This window comes from Mesoplodon bidens, assembly GCF_964165515.1.
Source record: "Mesoplodon bidens genome assembly, chromosome: 8".
In the NCBI taxonomy this organism is placed as follows: domain Eukaryota; kingdom Metazoa; phylum Chordata; class Mammalia; order Artiodactyla; family Ziphiidae; genus Mesoplodon; species Mesoplodon bidens.
The window spans coordinates 73,050,392-73,076,868 of record NC_138165.1 but is presented as its reverse complement, the minus strand read 5'-3'; the positions used below and the strand labels follow the sequence as shown (position 1 = coordinate 73,076,868).

The 26,477-nt window shown below is 34.8% G+C and overlaps 1 pseudogene across 1 annotated transcript; it reads right to left on the bottom strand.

Annotated features, from left to right (window-relative positions):
- Nucleotides 1–678: 678 nt before the first annotated feature.
- Nucleotides 679–1,507, bottom strand: LOC308621320 (zinc finger protein 148-like; annotated as a pseudogene). Its single transcript has one exon. The product of its transcript is annotated as a zinc finger protein 148-like (transcript).
- Between the last annotated feature and the right edge of the window lie 24,970 nt (nucleotides 1,508–26,477).

Genomic DNA, 26,477 nt, shown 5'->3' with positions numbered 1-26,477 from the left:
TTTTAAGTTCACTCTGTCTATAAAGTATACTCATATTCCCTGCTGACGTGCCATGACTATGCTGAAAAACTTAGCAATAGTATGAGTAAATTTCACACAATTACTAATCTCCTAAGAATGTACAGTGTTACCAGTTAGGAAACAATAAGTCTTTTTTTTTTTTTTTTCCTTTTAAGTTTGGTGTAGGTGGAATAGCAAGTTTCTGATCTAAAGCAAATAATACATTGCTTCTATAAAGGTGACAACATGTAAGGCAGTTCAAAGAATGCTGACTAATCAAACAAAATGCAATTATTGGATTATCTTGCTATTCATATCAGCTTAACTTGTTTTAACTCATTGCTCTTAAATCCATACAGCACTCCATTTTACAGAGTAACCCCACTCTTGATTAATCTGTTCTAAAGGGCCAGTATTATTTACACAATTATTTTAGCCAAAAGTCTGTCCAGTTGTGGCATCAGGTGAGGATGTCATCCTAGCTCTATTACCATTTACATTCACCAAGGGAAATTCTGGAAGTTCAACACTTGTCCCTGGTCCCCGAAGGTTCACCTGTCCATTGGCAGTGCTAAACTGAGGAGCTATTCCAGCTCTGGATCCATGATATGGAGCACGGGAAAGAGCTCATTTGGTAAGCTTGGTGGACAGGCTGAGCCTCAGCTTTCTTCTGAGAAGTCACTTGATCCAAAAGGTCCTGTGTTGATGTGGCAGAAGCATGGTTTGTCTCATCACCTGTAAACAGTATTCACACTGGTAAGGTTTTTCTCCACTATGAGATCTCTCATGCCTTTCCATATAATATTTTTGAATGAATCTCATACCACATTCATCATAGCGAAATGATTTTTCACCAGTATGAATCTTCTCATGTCTCTGTAGCAGGTACTTCTGTATGAAATGCTTGTCACATTGAAATGGTTTTTCACCTGTATGAATGAAGACATATCTCTGTAAGTGATAGTTCATTCTAAAGGCAGCATTGCAGTGCTCACAATCATGAAATTTAGGGTGTTTCCAACCAAGTGATCCATCTTCATTTATTGTAAGGATTTTTGCAGGAGAACATTGTTTCCATTTCTTCTTTTTCTGTAAGTCCTGGCTCTCTGATTTGTTTTTTGTCTCTCATCAGTTGCTCAGATACATCAGTAAAAGTAATTTCTGCTTTACACTTATAGAGACATTAAGTGCATACTGTAGTCCTTGAGGAAGTCTTTCATGTGTTTCCATCTGCTCTTCATCATTTTTCACTGTCTCCTCATGGACCATGAGTTCATCATGTGATATCATATCCTGTTGTCTCATTTCACTTGCTTGTTAACACTTCATCTGCAGCAAGGATCTCCTGGTGAGGCATACTCCAGTCTTGAAGCACTGACTCCCACAGCTCTCCAGACACGGTAGACTGGCCAGACACTCCACCCATTACAACCATTGCCCTGGAAGACTGCATTTCAACTATGCTGCCACATTTAAATAATCCTTCCAGTTTGTCGTCAATGTTCATGCTTAAGTATAACTGCCTGAGACTAATGTAAAAATGAAGGCTTCAAGGCAGGGAACGCTGTAGAGTTGAAAAAGAAATCATGGTTGAGTTTCTACCTTTCATAGGCTTCAGAGACCCTCAGTACCACCTCAATCACGTATGCCATCCAGTTCTTCTACAAAATAGGTCAGGCAAATGCTCATCATGCCAGATCACTTGGCCGAATTTCCAAGCTTGATTCCTCCCTCTATCTGCCAGTGGGTGCCGAGGTCACCGACTGCAGGCGGTGGCAGCTTCAACGTTTCTAGGGGCCTTAAGAGAAGGGGAAGGGGGGAGCGGGGAGAACTTTTGCTGTGGTAGCTTCATCAACAGCTCCCACCCCTGCGCCCTTCTCCTCTTCTCCCCCGTTAATATATGTTAGCTGTTTGTTTATCAAGTATTTTCCTTCATCTACCAATAAAATTACAAGTTGTTTTTGTTTCTTTAATTCATTAGTGTAATGCAGTACATTAGATGATACCTTAAATCTCAATAATCCACATGTTCTTGGGAAAATATGCCCTAGGAATTAATTAACTGTTATTGTAATTTGAACTGATTTACTAGTATTTTTAAGGTTTTTTACATCAATATTCACAAATGAGAAAATACATAACTTTCTCTTTTTTATATATCATTTTAAAGTTTATATATTACTATAATGCTTTCTTAGTAGATTAAGGAAGTTATGGATTTTACTTTCAAAATTAAAAACAATAATAAAAACTTTACACTTGAACTAAAAAAAAAAGTTGGGAACCATGACGCAAGTTCAGATTGGTCTCATGAAAGCCCATGATCTAACAACTAAATATGAATAACACAAATAATGAAAGTGTGAAATGAAATATTGGATATACTGTAAGACAGCATCAAAGGAGATAGTAACTAGACTTTAGACTACTTGAGCTTAAGTATTCTTTTTACTCATGTTTGTCACTTCGAGAAGTAACACTCACTAGGCACATAGCAAGAATTTCATCAATGTTGTAGGTGGAATTAATGAGTAGTCGGTTGGGTCAATAATTTAAAAAGGGATGTGTATATTGGGTGTCAGGAAAGACTTAATGAAAGCAGATAGCACTTGATGTGGACCTAGTCAAGAAAATAATATTTTTGATACTTTACCATTGCTGGGTAGGAATTACTCATAGTAGAGAGAAAAGAATGTGTGAATGAATGGAGGCTGTATCATCTAAGGGTATTCGGAGAATAAGTAGTAATCTAGATTGTTTTATGTTTAGAATACCAGTACAGTAGAAGAATCTTTCCAAAATCATCATTAACTTTTGAAATAATCAATATTAAAAAAAATCACAATACCCCACTTCCTTCAAAAGTCTTTGCTCAACTGTACACTTTCTCACTGAAATGATCATCCTATTAATCTTTGCAACACCCCCACTAAGCACCCCTAATCCTTCTTATCCTGTTCTCTCTCTGTGTATATGTCATTTTTCCCCATAGCATTTAATCACTTTTGAACCTCCTGTGTTGTTTACTTATTTCATCCATAATTTCCCACACCAGAATATAAGTTCCATGAGGGCTCTATTTTTCACTGGAGAACAAAATTATTTTTCGAGTGCCCAGAAGAGTACCTAGTACACAGTAGAGATTCAGAAAATATTTTGATGAATCTGCATTTAACAGATGAGGAAATTTAGACTCATAATACATTAGTTACCTGAGTTTTCATACCTATGGTTGTCTCAGTCCTCATTTTTGTCATACACCAGAAACGGAGTTCCTTAATGCGTTTTGATACTACCTCTTTTTAAGAAAAGCTTCTTCAAGCTGTCTTTATTCCTAAGCCATAAATTGAACTCACTATCCTGACTATAGTTGTTTAGGTTTGAGTCAATGACCCATCAAACGGAGGTCATCTATGGCTTAGCCAGAGGTCAGTGATGTGCACAGATTAAGAAACAGATCACTGTATACTGGATGAAGAATTTTCAACCAATCAGATATATTCTTTTGTGAAATTTGCAGAAAAACCTTACTTAGAGTTTATTAGTAATGACAACAGAAGAAATCGATAAAGGAAAAGATATCCAAGTTGCCATCATGCCAAATAGTTTGAATAAAGAACAAAATATGCCTGTTGCTGTTGCTGCTGCAAAGAGAGGACAATAAGATCACTTGTTATGTGTCTTGAAAAACTATCCACTTCACTGGGAGTTCAGGCTGATCCTCTTCCAGAATACTTTGCTCTTCTTCCTTACATTTTTGTTTGTCCTCATAATAACCCACAATTGGCTTAGAAAACTGCCACAGATTTTTGTTCTTTGTAACTGGAATGAGCCAAACAATCCAAAAATCTTTTCATATGTCATAGTTATTTAAGAAGATGCAAGGTCATCCCTTCCTACTATGTCTTTCTTTTGTCTTGTTCAGCTATTTCAGGAGTGAAATTAAAGTCTTTTTCAAAAGTCTTCTAGCAGGTATAAAATAGTTATGACATGTTCTCTTTATCTTGTAAATGAATTTAATCATTTTTTCCTTCAACAAACAATGCATTTTCATTTTTTACTTTTCTAAAGTCAATTCTACCACACTAAACCTTATCATTTTATGTCCATTATGCCACAAAATACAATTACTTATTCCTCTGTCTTAAGTGGCTGAGAAAAACACAAATGCATAGGCATGTAAAAACACGGGGACGGGGAAGGGTAAGCTGTGACAAAGTGAGAGTGGCATGGACATATATACACTACCAAATGTAAAATAGATAGCTAGTGGGAAGTAGCCACGTAGCACAGGGAGATCAGCTCGGTGCCTTGTGACCACCTAGAGGGGTGGGGTAGGGAGGACATAGCACAGGGAGATCAGCTCGGTGCCTTGTGACCACCTAGAGGGGTGGGGTAGGGAGGACATAGCACAGGGAGATCAGCTCGGTGCCTTGTGACCACCTAGGGGGGTGGGGTAGGGAGGGTGGGAGAGAGACACAAGAGGGAGGGGATATGGAGATAAACGTATATGTATAGGTGATTCACTTTGTTATAAAGCAGAAACTAATACACCATTGTAAAGCAATTATACTCCAATAAAGATTTTTAAAAAAAGAAATAAAAAACTGTTATTGCCATTAGTGTCTATTTTTGCTGAAGAATATATTCTGTAATTTTTCACCATTGAAGCAAGTTATTGTGCTTGCTTTCATTTATTATTTGACTAAATCTATCAGGGTTTGATTTTATATCCTTTAATCTTTATTCCAAGCATTTATCTATTTTCTGCATTGATTTTAGGACATTCACACTTGAGACCCTTATGTGTTATTGAATTGCTCCCTCTTCTCCATTATGGACCTCATCACAATGGTACTAATATATTTCTTTGTTTGCATATCATTTTACCAACTCCAAATAAATTCTTAACATTTTCTTCTCAAATGATCATGTAAATTTTACTTTTTAAGAGTATAAATGAGGACAAGTTTTATATACTAAAAGAGAATTTTCAGAAACATTATGTCACTTTGTTTTCTTCAGAAATTGTCTATTTTATTAAGATAGAAGTGCTAAATGCCTGAGAGTTGGAAAAAGGAAAAGTAATTGCAGTTTGTATCTTTACTAGTATTAATGTGGTGGTATTCATTTATATACAGCATGCAAAATTATTTTCCTGTTTGCCTTCTCTTTGGGTCACAATGCATGAAATCTCTTAATCATGTTAAAATTTAGACTAGACCCTAGAGATGTGTTTGCAATTGCTATTTTCTCCATAGCATTAAGAGGAAAATGTTGGAAGATCTTCCACTTGCATGCCTGCCTAGTTTATGGTGATTTGCATTTACATTAATTCATTGTTGATGTTCCTATGACTTTTTAATTATTTCCATGAAGAGATTACTAAGAATAACACAAATGTTACCATCATCAATATTTCTAGAAAAATTTCTTCACTAACAAGGCATTGGAAACCAAGGAAGGGAATAAGTACAATAAAGAAGCATCTTTTGTTTTTCCTTGTAGAATAAGTCTTTATTGAGATATTTATTTGCTTGGTCTCCTGCACTTTTCTCTCTTCCTATTTCAGCAGGTAGTTAATGTCAGCGCTGCTCTGTTCTGTAGAAGGTCTATAGAGGCTAGCACAAAAGCTAAATTTGCATGAAGTTCTTTCTCAGCCCTTCCTCCCTTTCTCTCTTTCTTATTTCTTCCCTCTTCCTTCCTTCTTTCAATCCTTCAATAACTGAAGTTATTATGTTAAGGATCCTGAGCACCAAAGAGAGGAGAGGAGTAACTATGGGCCAGAAAAAGAGATGGGGAAGATTTCTCCCAGATAGGTAAAACAAGGATAAGATTTTATCACTCTTTAATCCCACATATTGCTGGTGCTTCCACACTGTTATTTCAGTTCATAATGACATTGCAGATTAGTTTATATTATCAACAGCATTTATTTGAAACTCTGTTTCAAGATCCTTGAGTGCAAGTACTTTGTCTTACATGTTGTGAATCTTCAGCTTTTAATTCAATAGAATTTTCAGCAATGATGGAAATATTCTATACCAAATATGGTAGCTAGTAACCACAGGCGGCCATTGAGTATTTGAATTGTGACTAGTACAAATGACAAACTGATTTTTAAATCTTACTTAATTATTATTAATTCAAATTTAAATATCCACATGGGCTAATGGCTGCCATGTTGAACAGCACATATTTATACTGATCTTTTACATGTAATATTCTCTTAATAAATGATCAGTGATAGTGATAAAATCACTCCTATTTTAAATACATCATCCTCTCATATTTTTCTTACATGGCATTGGTAGTGGTGTTCACTAAAAAAGAACTGTTAACATTTTATTTAAACTTGTAAATGAACTTATACTACTATGCCTGGGTTTCCCCTAATCTTATCCCTCACTTTTCAAAAAAATAAAACAAACAAGAAAAATAAATACTTTTTATGATTTTTTTCTGAAGAAAGATATTTAGAACAAATTGTTTAATATTTAATTATAGTATATATCATGTTTATTTGAAAATAAGAATAAAATACTTCTTTATGTATTGGACATAAAATAGAACCTTGTAGAGAAAGCATAAGTTATGAGTTGTGGCTTTATGTCAATGCATTTCATTTGCATGTACTAATTAATTACTATTTTATATCATCAACATTTGGGACTGAAAGCCTTATTAACTAAAAGGAATTCTAATGTGAAACTAAATAATAAACAAATTTAATGATGGTCACAGATTTTTCTTCGTGTTATTAAGGTTAATTGTAAAATTAATTAGATCCATTTGTAACTTTGATATGAGTAATATACACTCGTTTAGAATTGACATAAAATTTGAAATTTTGAATGGTGGTGAGTATAGTAAATGTTTAATAAAGCTTCTTTCCATAATATTTCAATAAATGTAAATATCAAGTTCTAAAAATTCAAATTGACAATCTGGGGAAAATAACACTCCCATTACATATGTAATGATATGATTTCTCTTAATTATTAATTTTTCTGTTTTTTTCAGAATATTATGTTTTATTAAATATACTGCATAATGATAATAGGAAATTCAAACTTTACTTTTCAGATGAATAAATTTATAATCTATGTATATTGATAAAATTATTCAATTAGTAATTTTTAATCTCAAAATACATACTTAAATGTAAATTAAGTTACATTTGAATGGAGAAAACTTCTTCTCCGCTCCGGATGTTTTTTTCTTAGGGTAACATTTTCCCAGAACCCTGGGGTTTCTCCTCCACCTGAAAGTATAATCACTTATCAGTAGGTGAAACTGGGGAGAAAAACAAGACCTTCTGTGCTCTCTCTTTGCCTCTTTGCCTATTCCTTTGCAGCTGCCTGAATGCAGGGTGCTCTTTCCTCAATGGGCTTGTCCACTCTTTAGAATCTTGCCTTCCTCTAGCATTTCCTGAGGGTAGGTGGACAAGTCTGCATATTTATGATATTCAATAATATATTAGTTTTTTTAAATTAAAGTATAATTGACTTGCAATGTTATATTAGTTTCAAGTGATTTGATATTTTATACATTACAAAATGATCATCACAATAAATCCAGTAACCATCTGTCACCAAAGTTATTACAATATTATTGACTCTATTCTCTATGCTGTATATTACATCTCCATGACTTATTTATTTTATAACTGGAAGTTTATATCCTTAATCTCCTTCACCTGTTTCACTCATTCCCCCACCTCTCTTCCCTCTGACAACTGCCAGTTTGTTCTATGTAACTATGAGTCTGTTTCTGTTCTGTTTCATTTGTTCATTTGTTTTGATTTGTTTTTAGATTCCACATATAAGTGAAATCATATGGTATTTGTCTTTGTCTGACTTATTTCACCTAGCATAATATCCTCCAGGTCCATCCATGTTGTCTCAAATGGCAAGATTTCATTCTTTTGTATGGCTAATATTGCATTGTATAGTAGCATTATATGATATTGTTTATTCTCCATGTGTTTGTGGTTTTTTGCAGTTTCTTTTTTCTTGAAGTTGATTTCTAGTCTATAATGTTGTGTCAGAACACTCTGACATACATCACAGCAATATTTTTTGGATCTGTCTCCTAAGTAAAGGAAATAAAAGCTAAAATAAATAAACTGGACCTATTGCATATTTTAGAGATTAATCCTTTGTCAGTTGCTTCATTTGCAAATATTTTCTCCCATTCTGAGGGTTGTGTTTTTACCTTGTTTATGGTTTCCTTTGCTGTGAAAAAGCTTTTAAGTTTAATTAGGTCCCATTTGCTTATTTTTGTTTTTATTTTCATTAGGAGGTGGGTCAAAAAAGATCTTGCTGTGATTTATGTCAACGAGCGTTCTGCCTAGGTTTTCCTCTAAGAGTTTTATAGTGTCTGGCTTTACATTTAGGTCTTTAATGCATTTTGAATTTATTTGTGTGTATGGTGTTAGGAAGTGTTCTAATTTCATTCTTTTACATGTAGCTGTCCAGTTTTGCCAGCACCACTTATTGAAGGGACTGTCTTTTTCCCATTGTATATTCTTGCCTCCTTTGTCATAGATTAGGTGACTATAGGTGTGTGGGTGGAATAACTTTCTATCATCTCACTTTAAGTGTGTCTGTGTCTTTAGATTTGAAGTGAACTTCTTATAGACAGCATATGTATGAGTCCTGTTTTTGTATCTATTCAGCAACACTATGTCTTTTAATTGAAGCATTTAGTCTATTTACATTTAAAGTAATTTTTCATATGTATGTACTTATTACCATTTTGTTAATTGTTTTGGGATTGTTTTTGTAGTTCTTTTTTGTTTGTTTCTTCTTTTTTGCTCTGTTCCTTTGTGATTTGATGACCATCTTTAGCTTTATGTTTGGATTCCTTTCTCTTTTTTGTGTATATATCTCATGGTTTTTGGTTTGTGGTTACCCTGATGTTTATACATAAGCATGTGTAACTACATATATTTATGACTATTGTAAGTTGATCTCAAGTTCAAACACATTCTAACAAACCTGTATTTTTACTACCCCCTTCCCCATGTTTAATGTTTTTGACATCATATTTTACATCTTTTTGTTTTGTGTGTCCTTTAACTACTTATTGCAGATATAGATGATTTTACTACTTTTGACTTTTAACCTTCTTGCTAGCTTTATAAATTTTTGATCAACTACTTTTACTGTATGTTTGCCTTTACCAATGAAATGTTTCCTTTCATAATTTTCATATTTCTTATTGTAGTCTTTTGTTTTCTGCTTAGAGAAGTCCCTTTAACATTATTTGTAAAGCTGGTTTAGTGGTACTGAGCTCTTCTGGCTTTTACTTCTCTGTAAAACTCTATATCTGTTCTTCAAATCTGAATCATGGCCTTGATGAGTAACATACTCTTGGTTATATATTTTTTGTTGTTGTTGTTGTTTTTTAATCATTTTGAATATATTGTACCGCTCCCTTTTAGCCTGCAAAGTTTCATCTGAAGAGTCAGCTTGTAATCTTTTGCGATTTCCTTCATACATAAGTAGTTGTTTTCACTTGCTTCTTTTAAGATTCTCTCTTTATCTTTAATTTTTGCCATTTTAATTACAATATCTTGATGTGAACCTCTTTGGGTTCATTTTGTTTGGAACTTTCTGTGCTTCCTGGATCTGGATGTCTGTTCCCCTTTCCAGGTTAGGAAACTTTTCAGCTATTATTTCTTCAAATAAATTCTCTGCCCCTTTCTCTCTGTCTTCTCCTTCTGGGACTCCTATAATGTGAATGTTGGTACACCTGATGTTGTTTCAGAGATATCTTAAAGTATCCACATTTTTTAAGTTTTTTTTTTTTCTCTTTTGTTTAGCTTGGGTGATTTCCACTACTCTGTCTTCCAGTTCATTGATCTCTTCCTTCCTTTGAGTTAATTTTTCATTTCAGTTATTGTATTCTTCAGCTCTGTTTGCTTCTTCTTTACATTTCTAACTCTTTGTTAAACTTCTCACCATGTTCATCCATTCCTTTGCTGAGTTTGTTGAACATCCTTAGAGTCATTACCTTGAACTCTATTGGGCAGACTGCTTATCTCCTCCTCGCTTAGTTTTTCTTCTGGGCTTTTGTCTTGTCCCTTCATTTCCTCACTTTGCCTAGTTCTATGTATTTATTTCTATATATTAGGTAGTTTGGTTACATTTCCTGATCTTGGAGAAATAACCTTATGTAAGGGATGTCATAAGAGAGGCCCAGCAATAACCCCCACCCCCTGTCACCAGAGCTATATGCTTTAGTTGTGCCCCTTTTGTGGGCTAAGTGGGCCTTTCCTGTGTGGCAGGGCTGACTACTGTGAGTATGCTAGGAGGTAGGGCTGCCCTCTGGCCTGATTGGCTGTGAGGCCCTGCCTTGTGCAGTGGCTGCTAGCCCGCCTTTTTGTTGTGCTGGGTCCTGGCATGACTGGATGTGGACCCCTGGGGTGCCTTGGACTGATGCTGATCATTTGTTTCCTGAGATATAAGGAAAAGGAAGGAGACATGGGTGCTTAAAGACCGATTGATAGATGTGAGCAATCAACTTAGAAATACTGAATAGCTATGGACTAGATACCAGAGATGACTTGGGAGGAAAACACTGAAGAATATAATGACATAGATGAAGTTTTCCTTTGTTGAGGAAGATTCTTAGTCCATATGTGTACTTTAGGTACATTTTATTGTGCTCAACCTTTCTCTTTGTTATCTTTGAATGCTTCCTCTTTATTATTGCAAATGAAAAGTCTCAGAGAGATTTAAAAACTATTGAGCATTTTATTACATTTAAGCAGATAATAAAAAAATGTTTGAGGCTCTCAGGCCTTAGAAAAGTCTTGGAAGCATCTTTCCTGCCTTTACCAATGGTCATTTTACTATTTTGATCATTTTCTTAAATCCTTAAAATGTGTAGTTAAGTCATGAGATTAGTTGAAGACAACTCATATCCATAATCCACAGGAATAGCCAGCAAGAAGGAGGATCTAATTCTAAATATGGGAGCGTGTGTGTGTGTGTGTGTGTGTGTGTGTAACATATTTCTCTATAAAATTTGTCTAAGGTGAGTTGATAGAATCCCTCCCAATGAAATAGAAATCATTCTTGGTATTTTCCAGAAAGAATTCATTTCACAGTTGCACAAAGGTAGAAGCATATTTTGACAAAAAACATTAGAGAATGTACTTACCCTTCTGGAACTTAGGACAGTCATTGTAACAATTTATGTCAAACATGTATAGAAATAGTTAAAATAACAGGGAGATAATGAATTCTATGAATGAAGCTAAGGTCAAATACACATTCTGTGCACAAATACTCTCTATAGATCTTTTGTCACTCATGAATGAGTAAACATTAGGACAGGTTGATCCTTCAAACAATACTGATGAACAAAAAAAGAAACAGTGGGAAAGAAAACACCAACTCAATTAATATTCAGAAAAACAGAAAATGGTTGACACATTAGTCAAACGATGAAAAAGAAAACCTTTTAGAAGACATGTCTGACATTCCTGGCACAACCATATAATTTATTACATCAGGTGACACTTTTGAGAAGCAAAAGGGGCATTATCAGTAATTACACCAAGACAACATCCAGAAACCAAAACTGTACTGGGCAAACTGATATATATGGTCACCCTAACAATAGAATATAAGAAAATGTGTATGTATGTAACACAAACAGACAAGATGATGGAATAAGAAGAATAAGTAGTAAAAATAAGAAGCTAAGATTTTTTAAAAAGATGGAGTGAGATAGAAAAGAATTGCAAAGAATCTTTAGTGGTAACTGTAGTGTAGGGGAGAGAAAAGTTCCCAACCCTCATAGGATCCCTGGTTGGGTCTGAAAATTAAACTGACAAAGACAGATTAATAAGTGAAAAGTATTCAAATTTATTTAATGTCAGTTTTACATGACATTGGAGGCTTCATAAAGAAATAAAGACCCAAAGAAAGAGACTTGTATATTTTCATGCCAGGATTGATCAAGAGTGGGCAGTTGTGGAGAAATATGATAAGTTAAGGAGTGTGAGGTAATTGTAATGAGCTGGGGGATCTTAGCAAGGCCTGTTTGTTAGGATTCTTCTTGGTGTCCCTTTGTTTTAGGAGATAAGGATGCTTTTGTCCTTTGGGTAGATGAAGGGCACCTCTCACATGAGGATTTTATGCCCTGCTTCAGAGAAGAAGGGCTAGGGGTAGGAGGTCCGAGTGATCTTCCTGCTTCTGCCATTTCCCCAAACTCCTTCAGCTTAAAATATTCAGTATATGAAGGTGCTGTATTTTGGTGTAGCATGTCCTAAACCCCATAAACTGAAGTCTCTACAGGAGAGGTTAAGAGCAAAAGTGACATTGATAAAAACTGATTCAGTGTTATGGAGTAAAAATCTGAATAACATTTCCAGAATGCTGATCAGAGGGAGCAAGTAATGAACATGATGGTATGTTATCTGAGGAATGTGGAGAAATGATAATGAAGATTAAACCTTAGTTATTCATGAGAAAGAAACAGGAATATGGATAAAAACATTAATTCAAAAGTACTTAAAGGGGCTTCCCTGGTGGCGCAGTGGTTGGGAGCCCACCTGCCGATGCAGGGGACACAGGTTCATGCCCCGGTCCGGGAGAATCCCACATGCCGTGGAGCGGCTGGGCCCGTGAGCCATGGTCGCTGACCCTGCATGTCCGGAGCCTGTGCTCCACAACGGGAGAGGCCACAACAGTGAGGGGCCCACATACCACAAAAATAATAATAATAATAATAATGAAAAAAAATAAAGAAAACTTTCTGCAGAAAAGAAACGAATCTGAGTATGAAAAGTGAAAGGGCTTTTCTGGGGTGCAAGGAAGATTAAAAGAGATTCATAACAATTAAAATTCTGTCTTTCCTTATCTGATTATTAAATGGATGGAAAAAAGTATTATACAATTTTTGGATGACATTTTAAAACTAAAACATAAAACAAAAATTAGAAAAAAAAACTCACTTAAGAAGTAAAAATATTAAACTGGCCTCCAGATTCTCAGCATCACTAACACTCAGATAAGAATGAAGCAAAAGAAAAATTAACGTGAAGAGGAAAAGTTTTATCCAAATATTAATAAAAGGATACTTTATTATTCAAAGACTCAGAAAATATACTTTCGTATGACTCTTAAAATGTCACTTCAGTATGTATCTTGGCTTCTCTTGTAATGAATGAATCACAAATCAGAGCTAAAGATAGGGAAAATTCCATATCCATCATGTGCAAAAAGCTGTGGTGGAAGCAAAGATAAAAACAAAGACGTTGCTTTTGAGGTATTTTATGCTCTATCCAGAGCAAGCTATATGTAGTCAATTAAGGATGAAAACAGCACTATAGCAAGTGACATAATTGTGTGACTTAGAATGTGGCAATGTGTAATGCCTAATGTAGGGAGCAGGAAAGTCTCTACAGAGTTAATGGCAGATATGCTGGACCCTAAATTTTTTTTTCAAGTTTATAAAGTTGGAGAGGTTATTCTGAAGAAAGAATATAAGAAGAAAATGTGCAAAAACTTTTGGGAGGCTCAGGAAAAGCACTAAACCTTTAAATATACAAAAGAGTAATTGTTATATATAATAATTTAAAATCATGTAATGGTGACATTGATTGCTATTCTTTTTTGTTAGCAATGGGGAGCCAGTGGGTAAATCTGATGAAAGTGTTAATGATACATTGAGAGATTAACTGTTAGAAAACTGGCAGCTCTGTTGACAATTTATTGTAGATCTCTAGAGAAGAGATCATAAAAAAACTGAACTAAAGCACTCCCAAAGGAAATAAAAAGAGTAGAATATATTGAAGAAGGATGATAGAGGCATAATTGACAAGACTTGGTGACTCATTGGTTGTAGAGATGAATGACCATGACATTTATATTGGAAACGTGTTATCAGTAAATAAAATAAGCAGCTAACATTTAGGCAGATACAATTCAAAGAGCTTTATCAACATCATCCCAATTAATCTTCACAGAAACTAAGAATAAAGATGTTATTGTTATTATTAGAACTATTTTATAGATGAGGAAACTGAGTTAGAGGGGTTAACAAGCTTGGTAGAGGTCACATAGAAGGGATACACCGTGGCTTTGAATCCAGGCAGTCTGACTCCAGAGCCTATATTCATCATCACTTCATTCAACAAATTCTCATTTGAAAGAATTTTAAATGACCAAGCTAACTTCAAATCAAAGTAATATCCAAGTAGGATATGTGAATCAGGTGTACATTGGGCTCAGCAGTCTCAGAGCTCATGGTGCGATGGGTGAAATTAGTATACATATGATATTTGGATTGTGTAAATACATAATGCTATCCAGAAGACAATACTATTTAGGCAGAGTGTGAATATCTGATTGAAGTGATGCCAATCTCTTCAGTTAATTTTCGATGCACCTTAAAGTAATGATGGTATTTTTAGATTGCTATTTAGACTTTCCAAATTTGTAAAATGTTTATTTGAGAAAGGATTAGGTAATAAATGGTTGTTTAGAGGAAAATTTTTCTGTAAAATGAATAACTTAACATCTTACTATTGAGGAGATGCTCAACGAGATGTGAAGGCAGTACTTAGACTATAAATATTACCTTACTAGTCCTTCTGTCACCTGCAGCTAGGAGTTCTATGTCATAATAGCTTATAGAATATAACCTATTTGCTACATAAGAATAACAAATTGACTGTAAAATATGTATATCTAGCTAGCTAGCTATCACACATGCTTTTATTATTGCTTATAATTTAAAATTTAGAAAATCATACTCATTAAGTGCATTTTTATATTAATATTCACTAAAAGACTCTTGCCACATATTTGTACCCTTAGTGAACATGGAGTGTAGTGGAGGTTACTGAGAAAGGAGCAAAAAATAGTGCCGGATTCTTGGTTATGGGCTGCACTTTGAGATCCATGCCTAAAAAGTTTTGATTGTAGTGGTGGAGTTGCCTGGGGTGGAGGATCAGGGGAAAGAGAGCAGTTATCACAAGCTTTTTTTTTTCCCACAACACACCCTACTTATTTAATCCACTTCTAGCCTTCTTTTATTTCAAGTAATGTTAATTAGAGTTCAACTTTAACATGTTATGATATCAATTCACGGATCCTTAAATTAAAAGAAATATTGAGGTTCTTTCGAAGTTTTAAATTATAACTATGTTTTGTATGCATTGATGATTTCTCATTTCACGCATCACATTAAGGTAATTCTTCAGAGATTCTAAGTAGGGAAAAACACATCATGCAGAAAATAAAATAGGACATGTTAACTTAAAAAATTAAAAAGCACATTTTTAAGGCACCTAAAATTTTCCTTTTTTGATAAAATGTGATATTTTAGCACTACAAACCATAAAAGCAATGTTAAAGTGGAGGAAATAAATAATACCTGAATCCAAAACAAAATAACATTTGTTTTGATTGATATCACAGAAATGTAATTTTAGTGGAGATCTCACTTGATCATATACTGCAAGAAAGAACAGAATTCTTGTTTTAATCAACTGATAAAATGTGTCCAGAAATTATATGCTCTACTGGAGAACTGGAAAGCTAACCTAGGCAGAATTGGAAAGAAGCTAACTTTCTACTCTAAATTTATGCTTTGAATTATATTGTGTTTGTAATTTTATACTTTTTTCCCCTCATTTAATTTGACTTTAATTTCTGCCTATATTAGAAGGACACGCTTCTACTGAGATAAGGACTTTCACTGTTAGTGTCTGCAGAAGAGATATTTGGGTGGGGACAGCAAATTTATTGCAGTGGATAATATACTGCTTGTTAGAACCTATCTAAAACAAATACCTCTCTGATAGCTGAAACATCTTAAAGGCTGGTGGCAGAAAATTAGCAGATCATTTTCTTCTTATAGTAAAGTTTGATGATAAATGTCCTTTGTACAGAAGTACTGAGGCTAAAATAGCCTTGAACTTTAAAGTGTCAAGGTGAATAATGCTTATGTGATAAAAGTTAAAATAGTTCTATAGCACACTAGTTAATTAGGAGATAGATGAGACTAATTTTATAAGTTACTGTGGTAGGAATTAAATTTACCATTACCCTACACTCCCTTTAGTGGCTTTGGTTTACAGCTAATTCCTTGACCCTTTGGTAACTGGTGTTCCATTGCTGTAAAGCCTTATAATCACTGTTAAATGTTAACTGACAAAGACTTAAAATGTAATCTTTAAATTGGAGTTTACATGCTTAAGAGCCATTTTGAAAACCAAAATATTATGGTTCTAAGAATTGATCATGCTGGAATTTAGATCCTAAAAAAGAGGAAAGAGATAAGAAATCCTGTGGGCTCTGGCTCTGCATTTGTGTTTTGTTAAGGAAAGATAATTTTTATTTATGCCAATGACAACTATATTTAACCATTAGAGTGCCAGGTTAATAGTCTTATGAGTTAATGCTATTAGCTTATAGAATACAGTTGAATTATTTTTTTATTTTTTCTCCTCCTATTATCTCTACATTTTTGTCAGTAAATTATAGTGTATGACTATTTATACAGAAGAGCTCATGCATAAAATATAATTGCACTTATTAAATAATAGATTTTCCTCATATACTTTTCTCAGTCATTTTAAATGGCAAAAAATTTGGCTCAAAACTTTAACATTCAAAGAAAGTATTTAAAATACAAAAAAGAATAAAGCAACACATATTATTAAATTTATACATTATAGATAAAAGTACAAAGATTATTTTACAAATATATTTTACATATAAAGATAAAACTTTAGATTCAAGTAAAGCATTTTGATATTTATTAAAAGTGGACCTCCCAGCTAAAATGAAGTATCGATAATAGGGACTGAATTTAACCTTCTACCTAAAACAAATGAGTAGAACAACAACAGCAATAAAACTAATGAAGTGATTCCTATGATACTATAGCTTATAGCTTCGAGAGAATTTTAGCCAGTGACACAAGAAGGGAGAAATCAGACAGAGCCTGGTGGACTCACTGAATTGAGGAGACAGAGTTGAGAGTCTAGGGAGACTAAAGCAGCTACAGTTCACAAGACAGAGTACTAGAAAGGAGAGTGTTGCTCAAAGCTATAATTCTGGAGATGTGCAGAAGGTTCCCCAGGACAGTACGGTTGAGTACTGATCAGCATGTGCATGTGAGAAAACTACTCAAGGATGGGGAAAGATCAACCTCAAAGATTTAGAGGTAGCATGCCTAGTGTTCACTGAGGGCTGAGAATAAAGTTTGTTTCCACAGACAGACTGGAAATGGGCCATTTTTCAGAGTGCACAGTCTCAGAAAAAAAAAGTCTCAGTCTTAGAGAAAAAATGAGCTTTAGACTGAGTACTGTCCCAGTTCTATCAAACAAATCTTAAAAACAAGGACGCTCCATTCCACCCTTGACACCAAATTGTTTCCATCTGCATGCCAGAAAAAATACCTCAAGAATATTTATAGAAAAACATAAATACCCTGCACCAAAGAAGCTAAAATTCATAATGTCTATGCAATTGTTTATTTCTGGAGAGGTTCTTAACTTACTTATTGCAGTTCATCTAGTCTGGTGAAAGTTTATTCCCTATTTGTTTCTATAAATAAATGTGAAGAATTAAAATACATAGTATATTTTGTCTAGAGTATTACAGTAAGTCGCCTACATACTAACCTTCAAGTTGAGAACTTTCAAAGATGCGAATGTGCGTTTGCATGTCCAATCACGTAAGTTAGTTCACATGTTAGTTCTGGTTACATTGTCACGTGTGTGCATCCTCTACAAGTGGTTGTCCTTTTGTGTACTTTACTATACAGTACTGTATAAAGTACAGTAGTACAGTATCTTTATTTCAAGCCCAGGATGTCGGGAAGCAAGCATAAAAGCAGTGGTCATGTAGCTGGAACTGCTAAGAAGCACCAAGCACCAAGAAAGGACAAAGAGAGACAAGGGGAAGAAGAAGTAACTGAAAAACCAAAGAGGTATGCGGGCCTCTCATTGTTGTGGCCTCTCCCGCTGTGGAGCACAGACTCCGGACGCACAGGCTCAGCGGCCATGGCTCATGGGCCCAGCCGCTCCGCGGCATGTGGGATCTTCCCGGACTGGGGCACAAACCCGTGTCCCCTGCATCGGAAGGCGGACTCTCAACGACTGCACCACCAGGGAAGCCCCAAGGGGATTTTCTTTATTTGAGGAGGCACTGTAGTTTTTGAGCCACAGGACCTGAACGTAGAACGACAGCAAATGTAGTATAGCTAAGAATAAAGAATTAGAGGGAAATGCCCAAAAAGAAAAAAACAAAAAAGCTTGTGCCTGAGGCCCTAAAGGCAGTAGAATTTAAAAATGAGTACAAGTGATTCTACCCCAAAAGTAACCTGCTTTAAAAAAAAAAAGTTATGTAAGAAAATGATTTTTATAGTTAATTAGCTTCCTTAGTAGCTAATTAACTATAAAAGAAAATAGATGAATTAATAGGTAATTAACTAAAAAGGTAAAAGGAAGCAATTTAGGGAGAACAAAAGTAAAAGCTATGCTATGGCTAATTGTCTCCCCAAAGCTACATTAAAGGCAACAAGACAGTGGAATAATACCTTGATAGTGCCCTGAGAAATAGAATTCTCTACCCAAATAATTGCTCCTTTGAAGATTAAGGCATGATAAATATAGTTTCAGAAAAAGATATACAGAATGCACCACACAAAGACCTTCCCTCAAAGAGCTACATGAAGATATTCTTTATGACAAATGAAGTTGGGCCCAAAAGACTGTAGTGTGATGAAAGAAGCAATGGCAGATAAGTCAGTAAGCAAGAACACTAAATGAAAATTGACTGAAATAAGAATAATAATGAGTGCTGGGATGGGAATGGAATTGGTATAACGAAATGTGGCTTATTAATTTCCTATTTGTGCTGTAACAAATTACTATAAACTCAGTAGCTTAAAAGAACACAAATTTATTATAGTTCTGGAGTTCAAAAATATGAGTTAAGTATCATTGGGCTAAAATCTAGGTATCAGTAGGGCTGCATTTCTTCTGGAAGTTCCAGAAAAAGATTCTTAAAGAGACTGCCTATGCTTCTTGGTTCCTGCCTTCCCTCCCAAAATCTCATCACTCTGACCTCTTGTTCGATCACCACCTACTTGTCTCACTCTCCTACCTTGCTCTTTCACTCATAAGGACCCTTGTGATACATTTTTAATCACATCTGCAAGGTCTTTTTTGCCATGTGAGGTAACATATTCATAGGTTCTAGGAATTACTGTGTGAACATATTTGGACATTGTGGGGGGATGCCTTATTCTATTACTGCAGTAAGTATTAAAATCCAAACAACAAAAGTAAAATGGGAAAGAGAGAGCAAAATGCCTATGAGCTAAAATGTCTTGAAATCTTTGCTTATATTCCTTGAGAAGAGAATAGAGAAATGAATTAATTTTAAACATTGGTAAATCAAGTTTGTTAAGAAGTATGCATGTTAAAATGCAATGTATATCATAAAAACCAGTGGAAGGAATAAAGGGATTTTAAAACCTGATTAAGCCAATTCAAAAAAGAAGGAAAGAATACTAAAGAAATTAATGTAGAAAAAGATGATAAGTTTGAAAAATGTCATTAGTAAAAGACAAAATCAGTATTTGGACAGATATATTTAGATAAAATTAAAAATAAAATGGTACATGTCTATAAATACTTATTGACAGATAAATGGATAAAGAAGATGTGGTACATATATACAATGGAATATTACTCAGCCATAAAAAGGAACAAAATTGGGTCATTTGTAGAGACGTGGATGGACCTAGAGATTGTCATACAGAGTGAAGTAAGTCAGAAAGAGAAAAACAAATACCGTATATTAATGCATATATGTGAAATCTAGAAAAATGGTACAGATTAACTGGTTTTGCAGGGCAGAAATAGAGACACAGACATAGAGAACAAACGTATGGACACCAAGCGGGGGAAAATGGAGCCGGGGAGTGGTGGGATGAATTGGGAGATTGGGATTGACATGTATACACTAATATGTATAAAATAGGTAACTAAATAAGAACCTGCTGTATTAAAACAAATAAAATTAAATTTAAAAAAATAGTACCTGTCTAAAACATAAGGGTGCTGAAAGTTTAAAAAATACAATTAGTGAAAGTTGAAAAATAAAATTATGGTAAAAGATGCAGGCTGTAGATTCTAAAAAAGAAAAAAAAAAAAGCTGGCGTAGCTGGATTAGTAGTTCTAAACCAGAGTCAATTTTGCACCCCATGAGACAATTGGTAATGTCTGGAGATATTTTTGTTTGTCACAAATTTTCTATGTGTGTGTGAGGGGAAATGTTCTAATTACCATAGCTTTATAAGTCTTAAGAGCAAGGAGTGTTAAGTACTCCAATTTTCTTCTGCTTCTTCAAAATTATTTTGGCTAAATAAACAACCAACAAAATACTTTCAGCCAATAACTGTGGAATACTATTCTTTTTAACTTAAACTCAGTGCACAAATACATATATATTCTGAGCCATATAGAATATATTCTCTGAGTTCATATAGAATATATTCTCTTACCAAAACAGAATGTAATAAAAAATAACTGGTCATGAAAAATATTCAGTATTTGGAAATTAGACAATCTTTAAAAAAAACAGTTATTTTACTGTTTATTTCATCCTAAATGACCATTGGGAAGTAAAAAAAAAAAAAGTGTGAAACAAAATCAGGTTGCAACTTTGAATTCAAACTTGCGTGTTGAAGATTCTGTCTCTGTATCCTTAAAGCACATGTTAATATCATTTCTCTAGACTTTTGCATTGAGACAAAGTAGGCTATTCTGATAACCATAGATGATCAATCTCATTGCACCTGGTCTCCATGACTAACAATTTCGAACAGCAGGAATAATTATCCTCCTCAGGAAGGATCAGAGGAATCAGCTTCCATCTTTCCTCTAACTCCTCAGTAACTGTCTGTTTCCATTCCATAACTTTCATGTAGATTTGAAATTGGAGCATTTGCATTTTGGCAGATGCCTGATTGACTTGTGTGGTCTTGAGTTATTTGCCATGGGTAGAATATTCATCTTGCTATTTCATTTCTAACAGACTAGCTTTGATAGAATCTTAACTCATTTGAAATAACTCATTGAAGACTGCAAGAAGAATCTAAAAATACTCCAAAAGTTGAGCAGTTTTCTTCCAAGTCCTCCCAAACCACAAACTCAAAAAACACAAAGTCTGAGAAATAACAGGCAATAGTTTAGTCATCTGCATCACTGCCAGATTTAGGGTAGGACTTTGTGTCAATTTTGAACAGTTATGCTTAGGTGACTCCATAGTTCTTTCACCCAGATAACTCATGTTTGAGTTACGTTTACATTTGGTTGTGTAAGTTCATGTTAAATCTTCTTTGAATTCATTACATTCCAGTCCACAGTTTGAGTGTAACCCATGTCATTTGGTGGATAATGGTGTTCTCACTGCAGAGGGAACTCCAGCTAGGACTTGTAGCCCAGGGCATGCTGCTTGTGTCTTCAGTTTCTGTGATGAGCTGATGAGGCAGAGAGGGTGGGAATGGGGATGGCAGCAGTCAAGAGAAGAGTAATAGAGGGCGACTGCTCTGGGAATACATTTAAAAGCCTTCCTGCTGGGATTGAGGATGTTCTAAAGATAAGCAGCCAAATGTGTTTATAAAGGCACTTACTGAGTGAGCTGGCAGCTGCATTTGGTCAAGCAGTTAGAAGCCAAATCCTGAGATAAAGGCTGTATAAAGTAAGGGATGGAATTAGGAGTTTCTGATCCTGGGGAGCAGATGAATTTCTCTTTCACCTCTTTCACACACTGTAAAGGAAATGGGGAAATATTCTTTTACTTTGAGGCAGAAAGTTAATGGGGCTCTTCACCTTCACTTGCAGTATTGTTAAGAGACATTAACAATAAGGGTGCTTAGATTTTCATGCCAGAAAGATTATCATACCCACCAGAAAGCAACCCAAGGCTCTTTTAGGCTTGGCTGCACATGAGTGACACACATAACCACTTCCTAGGTAACTATTTTATAAAGTGCTAATTTACAAATATTTTCTCATATAAAAGTTGGGTGGTTCTCACTAATTATCCCGTCACTAAACTGACACCTGGGCAGGAAATGATGGCTTGGGTGGTTGATTCTGCATTGGACAAAGTATGAGGGAAGATATAAATGCTATAATTGGAGATCTTTTGCAAATAATTTTGACAATTTCTGAACTCTACATTTTTCCTAGATTCTGATGTATACTGTGGGCATATGTAATTGGCAGCTTACATATTTAAGTTTATTGAGAGATCAGCACTGATATCTTGTCAAAATGTAAAGAAGGCTTTTGCACATTCTACTGCAAAAATACTGAGAGACTGAATATACAAATGGCCAATGGCCAGAACATATATACAAATAGAACTCTAACCTGCAACCAGCTCAGGAAACCAATCTCTTTTCTACAGTAACCAACCCAGGAAGCCAGCCTGCTATAAAGCCAGAGTTGTAGGAAGTCATGCTACTATCTCTACCTTAACAATACTGGAAACCAAGCAATGTCCTCAGCAACAACTGGCCCCAAATTGCCAGAAATTAATTAATAACTGACAGCCTCCTTATTTTTGTCCCTGCTTCTAACTTTGGACCAACTAGAGAAAGCTAAAGATGCCTGCCTAACCAATCGCACAAGATGCCCCACCTCTAATTTGCATGCTTACAGTTTCTCCCTATCAACTGTCTCCTATCAGGGCAGACAGGAAGCCTTTCTTTTTCTCCACTATAAAGCTTTCCCACTACTCTGCCTGCCTTTGAGTCTCTGCCAAAATGCAAATGGTAGTGGCTGACATCCTTGCTATAGAATGCTCTTAATAAATAGCCTGTGCTTGTTCTCATTTGGCTGGCCTTCATTTATTTCCACAGTGGGATATCAGAGGACCACTTTAGAGCAGTTTTACAAATTGAACATAAAATCTCTTTAAGGTAGTGATGAGGCTTTTGCATTCTCACTCTGCTTCTTCTTCAGTTTGACCGACTTACTCTTCAATTCAGCATCAAGGAACATGCTTCCTCTTTTTGTAAAGCTCCATTTATTAACCTTTTATTTCAAAATGTAGGTATGTGCTGATACCTACATCTTTAATTCATTCTTTGGATTTGTCAACTCTACTATTTATCTCAATTTATTTAGTGTATCATGTGTTTATTTTAATAATTATAACTTTCATGTTTTTAAAATTGTGAATTGGTTCTGTCATATTCACTTGTACTTAATTCTCATGTGCAGAGCTTCCTTATCTGTTTAATAGATTTAGGTTTTAATTTCATAGATACTCTTATCTACTCTATGCATCTGAGGATTTTAAACTATGATTTTAAAGCACTTTCAGTTTGCTGTATTATTTCTATTTCTTTGGGCATAAATTCTTCCATCTTTCAGGTTTATTTAATGAGTTTATTACCATTAGTTTTCTTTATACATGTGTAAATGGGATTTGAAGGAGTTTTCATTTTCTTTCATCCCTTTTCTCCCTTTTCTGTTTTGTGGTTCCATGATTACCTCATCCAGAGACCTCCAGATTTCAGAGACAGTATTATATCAGCAGCTCAGACTTCCACTCCATAATGATATGCCTTCTAATCCCCTCCACCTCACATAAACAACAACAGAGTTTCCAGTTCCCAGTTAATGCTCCATTCCAAGAAAAACCTACGTCAGTAGTTGGTAGTTATTTTCTATATTCATTAATGAGAGGGTGAACAGGATCCTAATTTCAGTCTTCAAATAGGGAAGTTGGTTATACTTCTTCATTTCACGTGAAGTGTAATCAGTTTCATTTTCACGTAGGAGTAAAATTCTGTGTCTACACAGCTTGCTTTTGGGCTCTGGACCCTTCTGTTACAGCCTTACCTCCTAAGTCACTGCTCAGCAATGTGAGTTCCCTATTTTATTTCTGATCCAGAGGGAAATTTTTTCTTTGTGTTAGAATGTAGCCATATAGTCTTAATATATTTTAAAATATTTTATTTATAATTTCTTTTTGTTTGGAGCAGATAAAAGTGATTACAAACTGCATGCCGTATTAATAAGCATTTCTTGATCAGCCGTGTTGTTTCCTAGATTACAGTCAGCATGATTTTAGCAGCACTCTTTCTTCTCCCAGCTTTATTTAGACATACTTGACAAATAAAAATTGTATATATTTAAGACGTACAATGTGATGTTTTGATATATGTATACATTGTGAAATTATTACCATGATTTAGTTTTAGCAAACCTTTTTTATCATAAGACCATTTCTTTTGACTGGAGAATGATCTCAAGAGTAATTTTATTCAGTTAGATATATCTACTTTCTATGTTGTTAACTGCACAGCTTTCTGGCTGCAAAGTGTTAGCTTGGTTAAGACAGTAGGCTTTGAAGTCAGTTCTGGTTTTTAGTCCTGGTGGTACCACGTATTAGCAATCTGATATTTGACAAGTTAATTAGACCTTTTTCAAGCCTCAGTTTCCTCACGTGTAAAGTGGGAATGACAAAATCATCTATCTTACAGGATTCAGAGAGTTAAATAACAAACGTATAGTACTTAACACAGTGCCTGGCACATAGCAAACACTGGATACACGGTGTTCGGTACCACTTCTACTGCTGTTGCTGTTGTTGTTATTCTCAGGCTGAGACCAAAATGCTTTCATTCCACCTTTTTGTTTTTTGGCAGTTGTGTTTCAGTTCCCCACCTGCTGGTTTTTTCTTGTATTTTTTGTTTATTAGTTTGGTAATATTAATCTGTTTATGAGATGAATATATTCAAAACTCTATATTTCAAAGTATTTTCTTTTTAAGGAAGAAGGACTAATCATTTAATACACAATAATTTTTTAAGACAAGGGATATTTATGCATAAACCAAATTACACTTTGGTCATAGGGAACATACATCATAGAAATAAATATTGGTGTATACATGTCACACAGTTAATATTACATGGAGGGCCATGGTTGGTTTAGAGAATAGAACACACCAAATGCCATATACACAGTGGACTTGTAAATACTCATTTAATAAATGTTATTGCTATAGTCTTCCCTGAGATTTTTATTTTTTTTTAATTTGGTGAGCAATGAGATGAAACATGTAATTACTGGAAAAATATATTCCCAGGGATAGAAAGACAGCAGTAATACAAGTTTAAATCTTGAATCTTTAAAAACCACACAAAAATTATAACATCACAGGCATATTTGGTTTGCTTTTAGCTATTCAATTGCACAGTTATTGCAGGATTGATGTTTGCATTCTGCTTTTATTATAAAAAGTACACATATAACTAAATGCCCTAACACCCTTTATGAAGGACAAATTTTGGTGCCTATGACTGTAATAGTATCCTGTTATTACACAATTTCATGCAATGCAGTAAAATTGTGTTGTTATACAAAAACTCTATAAAGTAAAACACACACACACATACAGCTATAAACTCTACCTTTAGGTTGAATTTTAATATTGTGCTTTTCAGATTAGCATGAGGAAGAGATTCTACTAATACTGATATTCTATTTTATCTCCCATTTTAAAAGCAGTCACCGTTTGGTGAGTTTTTCATCTTAAACTGAATTCTGTCATTATTCTGCACTAATAATGATATATTCCTTTACTTTATGAGACCTCACTCAGAGATAAGACAGTATCTTTTCTTAAAAACTGAAAAAAAGGGACTTCCCTCGTGGCACAGTGGTTAAGACTCCATGCTCCCAATGCAAGGGGCCCGGGTTTGATCCCTAGTCAGGGAACTAGATCCCACATGCGTGCAGCAGCTGGGAGTTCACATGCCACAACTGAGGAGCCCGAGTGCTGAAACTTAGGAGCTGGCAAGCCGCAACTAAGGAGCCTGCCTGTCGCAACTAAGACCCGGTGCAACCAAATAAATAAATATTTTTTTAAAAGAACTGAAAAAAATGTATCACTACACTTTCTTATAAATCATGCAAACTATATTTTTGCATTTAGATTTGTAAATGGAAAGAAAGTACTTTAAGAAACATATTTTCTAAGTTCTTATGCTTGCTGCTATTAAAGCATACACTTGTCACTATTTAAAAACTTGATTTTAATAGTTGTATTTTTCTAATAGTAATAAGACACTGTAAGTCAAATTAATCTCAGTTTTAATGAAACAATGACCTTTGAGTTTATAGACAACATCTGGAGGAAACAGCTGGATAAAAGATCAGGTGTTTTTTTTCAAGTAGAAGTGCAACATGGTGTTCCTGTGGTACTGTTTAGAGATTTTTCAATTCTCACATCATGTAGCACACAGTGGTGCTATTAATTAGAAATTGATGGAAAGTCAGATATAAATCCTTATGTCAAGCAGGATGTCTTACATAGAGGAGATTTGAAAGTCATGCAACTTTCTGAAATTGAAATGTTCAGGGTAACAGCAAGGATAACAGACTCCCTACTGCCAAGTCAATATTTTCC